This window comes from Pleurodeles waltl, chromosome 5 (assembly GCF_031143425.1).
Source record: "Pleurodeles waltl isolate 20211129_DDA chromosome 5, aPleWal1.hap1.20221129, whole genome shotgun sequence".
NCBI lineage: Eukaryota > Metazoa > Chordata > Amphibia > Caudata > Salamandridae > Pleurodeles > Pleurodeles waltl.
The window spans coordinates 786122279-786132259 of record NC_090444.1 but is presented as its reverse complement, the minus strand read 5'-3'; the positions used below and the strand labels follow the sequence as shown (position 1 = coordinate 786132259).

Here is a 9981-nt window from a genome sequence, read left to right as displayed (position 1 = left end):
CCCATTCCTTTAATGCAGGACTGACGGGTCTGCGCCAGCCTACCACGAACAGACAAGTTTCTGATTCCATGGGGTGAGAGCTTTTGTGCTCTCGTAGGCCAGAAACAAAGCCGACACTGTGTCCGTGCTTCACACCTCCACCCTGCATGAATTCTAACACCTGGTGGTGAGCCTCAAATGATCAGGCTTCTTACCTAGAAGCAGGCCTGATTCTGAGTGCCCTCAGTCGCCATAGGTTCCCACTGTAAAACCCGACAGCAACGTTGACCTCTGCATAAAGCCAGCCCCGTGTGGCTGGTGGAGGGTGCTTGGCACTAACTCAAACTCAGACCCATGGTATTATAACCCCCAGAGAATGGAACTGTAGGTCTGGTACTTACCGCCATAACTGTACTTTCTTTTATTCCCTACGGAACTGTTCCTGAAAATTGCAGTGTGTCAACTTTTAAAACATATTTGCTATATTCACATAAGCCATTTATATTGCCAAATTAAAACAAATAGGTATTGATACATATTTTGGATACTTACTTGTAAATGTGCTTTCCTTGCAAATTGAATCTTGTGGTTCTAGAAATAAATGGACAAAAACAAGTTTTGGTATCTAAAAAGAATTGCCCTGAAATTAGGGCTTTGAGAGCATGCTTCATTTATTACCTGTGTGTACAAAAAATGCTTTGCACTACCCTCTGATAAGCCTAACTGCTCGACCACAGTACAACAAAACAGCATTAGTATCATATTTGTTGCCTCTAAACTCTGGTGAATCCCTGTACAGACTATATCTCAATTTGATATAGCATATCCAGAGCCATCTTCCTACAATCTTGTATCAGTGGTTCCCCTAAATAGTCAATTTAGGGGAACCGGTATTGCGAGTGAAGGGTAGTAATCACTGGAGTACTGTAGGAATCTGGCCTGGTGTGTGCTAACTACCTATGGTATGATCACCTTATACAAGGTCCATGTATCCCTTATGAGTGAAGTGGAGTCAGTGTCAAGGAAGCCAGGCTCTCTAAAGGTAGCTGTGGATAAGTAGCCAAGGCTTATTTAGGAGACACGCAAAGCTCTCATGCAATACCACTGTAGTCATACGGCACTTACACAAATGAAAGAAGGCACTCAGTGCTACGAAAATAGAGGCTCTTTATTAGAGTAATACAAACACTAGTTAGGCAATACTCTAATTGTAGGTAAGTAAACATACTACACATGTACAGTAACAATCAGGAATAGCCTTAAAAAGCAATTGAGAACACTGAAAAACAGCAGACAAAACTCTAGACCAGGGGGAGTGGGGGTGGGGTGGTGTTGGTGTTAGGTGGATGCAGGAGTTGGTCGACGGTGGAAAGAAGACGGTCAACACTGGGGCAGGTGAAGAGTTCCTGGCTGATGCGGTCGACGTCCCACGCTGGATGAAGGATTGCAGTCAGTCTGTGGAGTGAAAAAAAACACATACAAGACCTGAAAAAGGAAAATATTGCAGTTGCTAGCAGTGGAGCTGTTGGGGTCCAGGAAGGCCAAGTGAGGGGGAGAGGGAACTAAACCCACAGGGGATGTCCGTAGCGACCCTCGGCAGTGCGGAGAGTCCAAAGAAGAAGATGCAGCCCACACAGATGACTCGCGGGCAAGGAGCACAGGAGTCACGGTGAGGCCCATGCAGGACACTTAAAAAGGAGTCCCACGTCGCTGAATAACCATGCAAAGGGCTGAGGGTCACAGGGAAGAGTGATGTGGACAGGAGCAACACAAAGACTGAAGTTCCCCTGGAGGCGGTGCCATCAAGCCTTGTCAGTTGTAGGAGACACTATGCATGGAGAAGGGAAGGTCCTACCTTCACCCAAGTTGGACAGCTGGTAGGGAGGACGCAAAGGACCACCAACTGTGATGCAGGATCCACACAGTTCCATAGAAGAGGAGATCCATGCAGCCGGTCATCATTGCAGCAGAATGCCTGCAGATGCACAGGAGCGACTCTTTCATTCCACGGGAAGTTTGCTTCTTAGGGCAGACTGAAGACTCGCCACCCTCATATGATGCACAGCCGGGGAAATGTTGCAGTTGCTAGAAGAAGCCAGAGAAACAATGTTGGAGAGCAGAGGCGTAGCTGTAGATGCGGACTGTAGGTCCCTGTGGAGTCCAGCTGCGGTTCGAGAGGCCAGAAGTTTCAGTAAACAATGCAGATGATTCCTGCTGGAGTCTTGCATGTTGAATCTGGGAACCCACCCATGAGGAAGACCCTAAATAGCCCTGGAAGGGGAACTGGTCACCTAACCACATGGCCACTAAGATGCCCCCAGAGGCCTCTGCCCACCCTAAGGTCAAGATGGCAGAATCAAAGGGCCATCTGGAGGAGCTCTGGGCACCAACCCTGGGGTGGTGATAGACAGGGGAGTGGTCATTCCCATTTCCATTGTTCAGTTCCAGGACAGAGCAGGGATTAGGGGTCCCTCAACTGGTGCAGATTGGTTTTATGAAAGGATGGCACCAATGGTGGCCATCAAAGCATACCAGTGGCTTAGCGAGGCTACCCCTCCCAAGTCATTTAACACCTTTTTTCTACCCAAAGGCAAAGGGTGTTGCCTCCGTCACCTAAAGAAAATTCTTTTGTTCTGCCTTCCTGGACTACAAGTCGGAAACATTTGATAACAAACATGCCCATGTTCAGAGTTACCCTTATGTAGCTGGAAAAGGTAGTGACCTATGTCCAGTACACGCGTGAAATGGCATCCCCGCACTAATGAAGTCCAGGAAAATGGAGATGAGTCTGTGGGGGAATCTCTGCTCATGCAGGGGTGCCCTCCGACATCGGTACTTGCAGCAGGCCCTCTGGGCTAGGAGGCCCTGCCTTAGGAGTGACTTACAGGGACCTGGTGCAGTGATCTTCAGTGAAAGGGTGCATGCACCTTTACATGCAGGCTGCAATGCCAGCCCTGCAAACACATTTTACATAGGTCCCCATGGGTGGCGTAACATGCTGCAGCCCATGGGGAACCCCTGGTGTCTCCCCGCCCTGGGCACCATATACTAGGGACTTACATGGGGGCACCAGTATGCAAATGTGGGAGGTATGAAGTCATAGCAAACAAATGTTCAGGGGGAGTGCACAGTAACTGGGGTCCTGGTTAGCATACTGACAAGCAAAAAGTGGGGGTAACCATGCCACAATAAGGGTACTTTGCTACAGCTACATACCCTGGAGTCACAACACCCTGTAGATGACCACTTTCTGTGGGGAGTGGGCAACACCATGTCCAGAGGTCCTAAATTCCACCAGACACAAGTAGAATTTCCTAGGCTGTGTCCATTTCGGGCTGGTCACCCTAGGGGTGTGTCCAGCCTCGAAATGCAAAATGCCTCCTACATAGCTAATGTTCCTGAATATCCAGGTGCCAGATGGGGTCTGGGGGTGGGCATCTCCCTCTCAGAGACTAGATCTGTCTTGGAATGCAGATCATGCTATGGGAAGGGGTGTCCAACACCTGACCCTGAGAAGCTTTGTGTCTGACCTCCAAAGAGCAAAGGATCTCACCCCTGGATCTCACTCTAGTCTGTTGGTGGCAAACTGGCTAGAACTGGTCAGTTAGCTCAGAAGCAGTTGTATGTTTTCAGGAGGAAACTGTAAGGTACACTCTGGATGCGTGCATTAATAAATCCACCGCCAGGGCTTATAAAACATGAGAGGTTCAACATCCCTATTTTCATTGAAGACATCATGGAGCTGGGCAACTCGTATTAATCAGTGGCCAACACATCTATTTAAAATGGATTCTCTGTTCACATAATATATCTAAGAAACGACAGACCTAGCAGGGGCATATCTTCTCTTGCAGATATGACCACGCATATAATAATATGCACCCTGCCTTAGGGCTATAAGGCCTGCTATAGGGGTGACTTACAAATATTACATGCAGTGTTTTGGGGACATGGCACACAGTCCATAATTTATGTTGCGTTTTCACTTTTAGGGGGCACCTTGTCAAGCAGTCTGCATGAAGCCAGTGCTGGGTCCCTTAGAGAAGAACAAGTTCTGCTACAGCTCTTAGCGACCCTCTGCAGTACCGAGGCACTCTAGGTAACACTTACTTTGGGACTTAGAAGGGTGCTACAGAGCCTTATCACTTGGGATCAAGGGATCAGGTGTCTTGTTTTGGGGAAAGACTGGCACTGGGGACCAGCTTACCAGGAAGCCAGTGAACTTCAGTTAAAGCTGCATCAAAACTTGGCAACAAGTTGGGAGGGGGCAAGGGACGGACAGCTAAGTACAAGTGTGAGTATGACTTTTTTGTGATGTTCGTTAATTGGTTGCAATGTTACACAAGGAGGACGGGCTGGGAGTTGAGATGAATTTGTGAGTATGGCACGTGGTGCCAAAAAATTCTTGCCATTGAATGTATTATGACCTTGGCCTAAGTTGTTAAATATAGGGCTGCTCAGTTCCAAGGCAACCAAGACTTACTTGGTTTCACCTTATCCCATTTTCTTCTACCGTCCTACTCTTCCTTTATCCTTATTTTATCCTTGCAGGTTCATTTTCTTCTCTACTTTCTCCTGGTGATTGCTTCTCTATGACCCTGTTCCCCTTCCCATTCTGCCTTTTGCTCTTTGGCCAGGTCACTGGCACACTGGTCTACATTCTAAAAGTTTTAACATCTCATTTTCAGGGATAGGGAGGTCTTTCCATTATTGTAACACGGGAGCAGCTCACTACTATTCATGGAAATAATATGTGTGACACCCTCACATTTACAATACATGAGGTTCTATTTTGATGTATGTAGGAAGTTGGCTCTGAATATACTATCTCAAAGTGAGAGATAGTGCACACTGAGTCTAAAGGTTCCCCTTAGAGGTTGATAGTGGGAAAATTAGATAATTTGAATGCTCTATTTTTTGGTGGTGTAGTTGAGCAGTAGGCTTGTCAGAGGGTAGTGTTAAACATTTGTTGTACACACACAGGCAATAAATGAGGAACACACACACACTCAAAAGACTTAACCCAAGTCCAATAGTTTGCCTGCAGAACATCAGGATCCCTCGGCGCCGGCGAAAAGTGAGGGCTACTTTGAGCGACCTCAAAAACTGAAGGGACCAGTGACAACTCCGGACTCTCCTGCTGAGGCGTGACAGTAGGACTCATCTCCCATGTCTTCTGGCATCGTGAAGATCGAGACCTCGACCTCGATCGGCTCCGCTCCGAACGGCGCCGAGAGTCATGATGACGCTGCTTCTTATGCTTTTTGGGAGAAACATGGAAGGAATCCTTTTTATGGCCCTTCTTCTTTGCTTTGGCTAAGAAGAGCTTCGCCTCGCGCTCCTTCAGAGCTTTTGGATTCATGCTCTGACACGAAGAGCAACCTTCCACATCATGCTCTGAACTAAGGCACCAAATACAGTCCGAGTGGGGGTCGGTCACTGACATCCGACCCCCGCATTCTCTACACAGCTTGAAACCAGACTTCTTCGGAGGCGACATTGTAACCACCAAAAATCATTACAGTTAACAACGAGCCAGGAAGAAAAACCATTGGCGTCGAAGGCACGGAAAAAAGGAAAACTGATGTCAGTACGCCGACAAGGACCTATTATTGGCACGTTGACGTCAGACGGAGTCACGTGGAGCCATGCCATTATGACGTCCTCGTCGATGTAGACAGCTAGGAAGAAGACTTTCCGTCGGATGCTGGCGCAAGGATCCAATTCATAAGGTGAGGAATCCACAGGTAGTTGTATCCACCAGAAATATATTTTAATTTATTTTTGAACCACAAGATTCAACTCAGGTTACTCACGTTATCGCAGTCGCCTGGGAGTCCCCTCTGCGGTATTTGTTTTCTGGAGCTCGAGGTGGGGGCATTGGATGCAGAGTGAGAAGTCTCACGCTTCCGGCGGGAAGGGAGAGTTCTTTCAAAACTTGCAAAAATGTTGCAGTGTCCTCAGAGGTCGCTGTTCCCCGACAGATGCGTCGCTGTGCAGTTTGAGTCTGGGGACAGGCCGGTAGGGCTGGAGCCAAGTCAGTTGGTGTTTCCGTCATCTCTGCGGGGCTTTCAGGTCAGCAGAACTTATTTGTGCAGGTTGCAGGAATCTGATTTCCTGGGTTCAGGGTCGCCCCTAAATACTCAATTTAGGGGAGTGTTTAGGTCTTGGGGCAGTAGCCAATGGCTACTGCCCTTGCGGGTGGCTACACCCTCTTGGTGCCTCCATCCTGAGGTGATGGGGCACATCCATATTGCTTTTGGGGGCATCTTCCAATCTCAAGATGGAGGAATTATAAAAGTTAAGAGTCACCTCAGGTCACCTTAGGGGCTGTCCTGACTGGTGGGTGGCTCCTCCTTGTTTCCCTCATCATCTCCTCCAGCCTTGCTGCCTAAAGTGGGGGGGAGTCCATCTCCACTAGCTGGGATGCCCTGGGGTGTTATAACAAAAGGCATGAGCCTTTGAGGCTCCCCGCCAGGTGTTACAGTTCCTGCAGGGGGAGGTGAGAAGCATATCCACCCAGTACAGTCTTTGTTCCTGGCCACAGATTGACAAAGGTACTCTCCCCATGTTGCCAGAAACTCGTCTGGTTTTGTCAGACTGGCAGAAACTGGTCAGCCTAGCACTAGGAGTCGGACTGGTATTCCGGGTCCCTCTCTAAGATGCCCTCTGGGTGTATTTTAAAACAAATACCACACTGGCATCAGTGTGCATTTATTGTGCTGAGAAGTTGGATACCAAACTTCTCATATTTCAGTTTAGCCATTATGGAACTGTGGAGTTCGTGCTTGTTAAACCCTCAGACCTTATACTCTTATGGCTAACCTGCAATTACAATGTCCAAGGTTTTGCTAAGACACCGTAGGGGCATAGTGCTCATGCAGCTATTCCCTCACATGTGGCATAGTACACCCTGCCTTAGGGCTGTAAGGCCTGCTAGAGAGGTGACTTATCTATGCCATAGGCAGTGTGAGGTTGGCATGGCACCCTGAGGGGAGTGCCATGTCGACTTAGTCATTTTCTCCAAACCAGCACACACAAGCTGGCAAGCAGTGTGTCTGTGCTGAGTGAGGGGTATCCAGGGTGTCATACGGCATGCTGCAGCCCTTAGAGACCTTCCTTGGCAACAGGCTCTTGGTACCAGGTGTACCATTTACAATGGACATATCTGTGTGCCAGGGCCGTGCCAATTGTGGGTACCGGTTAGGGAAAGAACACCAGGCAGATCTTATCCTCCAAACCCACCCTTGCTGCCATCCACAGAATTCTTACCTTGTAGCACAGTCAAACACGCTTCCACTCAAGCTCAGACATGCAGACTCACTGAACCAGCTCACAAAGGATCTAAAGACATGGATCGCAGAGTGTGCAGCTCGTCCGCAACAGCTATTTGAGCCTCCATGGGTGATAAGCCGCCCTTTAAAAGCGTCTGATTGCTCAAATGACTGATGTGTGCAAAAATACCTTTATTAGGAATGAAAAACTTGCCTAACAATAGCTTTACAAGTATGTCTCAATAAAAACATAAAAGAAAAGAAATGTTTTACCTAGAAGTTATTTTGAAAGATTAGCAACACATAACTCACCCACTGTTCAATATCAGTCATGTTTGGCCACTAGAAATGGCTGCCAATACTCTTTTTAGTTTTGTTAGTTCCAGAGTGACCTCCAATTAGTGAAGAATGTAACTTATTAAAAATGTGTTTTGCCAATTCTTCACCAACGATAACTTGTGCCTTCTTCCCCTTTCCTACAAAGAACACCTTTTCACCTAATTTGCCAAAAAAAAATGAGAACGTTTAAAGGGCGATTTCTATTTACTGCAGATGTTGAACGAGAGATACATTAAAAGCACGTAATATATATATATGTATATATATATATATATAAACACACACGCACACACACGCTAACAATCATTTAAAAAAATAAAATATAATGAAATGAATCAGACTAAACAATATTTGTTAACACATAAGTAGGTAGATCAATATAATTGAAAGGATCACCAATTCATGAAGCTTCATTCAAACAAGTACAGTAAATTGTATAACAATTTTCTAAATTCCAAAGTAATTTGAAAAATAACTTACCATCAATGGTGATTTTTTTGGAAAGTCTCCGTAATCCATGCTTCATTATTTTACTGAAATCATCAGGGTACACATTACTGCGTATATAAAATTCAGAATCTGGTTGTACTTTGTAGCATCCATTGTTCTTTACAATAACAAAATAAATATAAACTGAAGAAAATCTAAACATCCTAATAGTAAAAAAATAAAATCACATGGATGAATATACGTTAACAAAGGTAAATACTGTAATGTGTTCCTCTGATTGACAATTTGCACCCACACATTCGTTTTTTGAGAATGGATACCATAAGAATATCTCTCCACAGTAGCTGCCTCCGCTCTGGTGGGAGGAGCACATAAGCCATCAGAAGTCTGCTTCTTCGCCAAGGCATTGCACCTTTTAATAGGAAGAAAAAGATAGTTGGAGATGGTCCTCTTCTCTCATCAGCTTGCCTAATTTTCACAGCAATTAAGCAAATAAAAAGCTGATCATCCATTTAGCGTTGTTTAGTACAATGAATGACTGCTGTGGGTCAAATATATGTAAGAATGAGGAGGTAGAGAAAAAGTCGTCAGGACAATATTTAGACCAACGTGAAAGAGTGAACACTTTTGGAAAAAGAGAACCAGCTTGCCTCAATAGATGGTAGTTAAATGTGTGGCTACAGAGAGGGTTGGATGCTCGTTAACCCTTATGTAAGAAGTAATTACGGGAAAAAAAGAATATTGTATCGTCAACAAACTTATAAGTCCTCATTACAACCCTGGCGGTCGGTGTTAAAGCGGCGCTCAAACAGCCAACAGGCCGGCGGTAAAAAAAATGTAATCACAACCGTGGCGGAAACCGCCAACATAGACAGCCACTTTAACACTCTGACTGCCACAGTGGTACAAACAAACAGCATGGTGGTCACCACCAACAGACAGGCGGAAGACAATGTATCGCCCACAGTATCATGAGAGGCCAATCCGCCACCTTTTCAGGGGCGGATTCAACGCGAACAAAAACACGGCTGAAAAAGAACTTGGAAGGAAAAATGCTCACCTCTACACACCATACGAGGAACCAGGATGCCATGGAGCCGGAACTCCATATTCTACCAGCCATTGTCTTCCTGCTCCTCTACCAGGAGCACGAACGCCAGCGGCGAAGACCACAGTGAGTATTGCACATACGACACATGGGAGGGGGGAGGGAAAAGAGTGACACACACGCAACACCCCCACCCTCACCCTCACCCACTACAGCACACACAAACACACACACACAAATACATGTTGATACATTACAGTTACACCCCCCAAGGCCCCCGGAAGAATGCAAGGACAATGGAAATGATTGTAACGATTCTGATCAATAAAAATCCAGTGCTCATAAATATATATACACACCATTAACAAATATATACACCAAGAATTAAAGTCCATGTGCTGCACATACATAGTCCGTGGACCACTGGGCCCAAAATGCATGGGCGAGGCCCACACAAGATATCCAATCAAAACGGAGCGAACACTGCAGGGTCATCAGATCGAAATACAACAGGCACCTGTAGTGCTTTCCTCTTAGCTAGTTTTTAAAGCACTAACATAACACAACAGAAATGCACTTCTGAGGTCAAAGAAGACTTTTATTGTTGTTAATTCTTCCCCAACCACAATATTTATGAATGACGAATTAGTAGCTTTCAAGTCCGCGTTAATCAAACAAAATATATCAGTTTGCAATATACACAGCAGGTTATATTTATAAGATATTGATATTGAATGCAAAGCAAAACAAATACTTCACCGTGTGGGAACTATCTACAGCTTCATCTTTCTAAGGTCTGCAAGCTGATGACCCCTGTCAGCCGCGAGAATGAGATTCATCTACTCACACGGGATTGCTGGCAGCCTGCGCCAAGCTCCAGCACGAGGTCCG

The 9981-nt window shown here is 46.0% G+C and overlaps 1 long non-coding RNA gene across 1 annotated transcript in view; it reads right to left on the bottom strand.

Moving 5' to 3' along the window:
* Nucleotides 1-527: 527 nt before the first annotated feature.
* Nucleotides 528-9981, bottom strand: part of LOC138297314 (uncharacterized) — a 29454-nt gene continuing 20000 nt past the window's right edge. Inside the window, exons 2-3 of the long non-coding RNA XR_011204018.1 lie at nucleotides 8073-8149; nucleotides 528-570 (exon numbers count right to left, since the gene is read on the bottom strand). This is a non-coding gene — a long non-coding RNA (uncharacterized lncRNA). The remainder of the gene's footprint in view (nucleotides 571-8072; nucleotides 8150-9981) is intronic.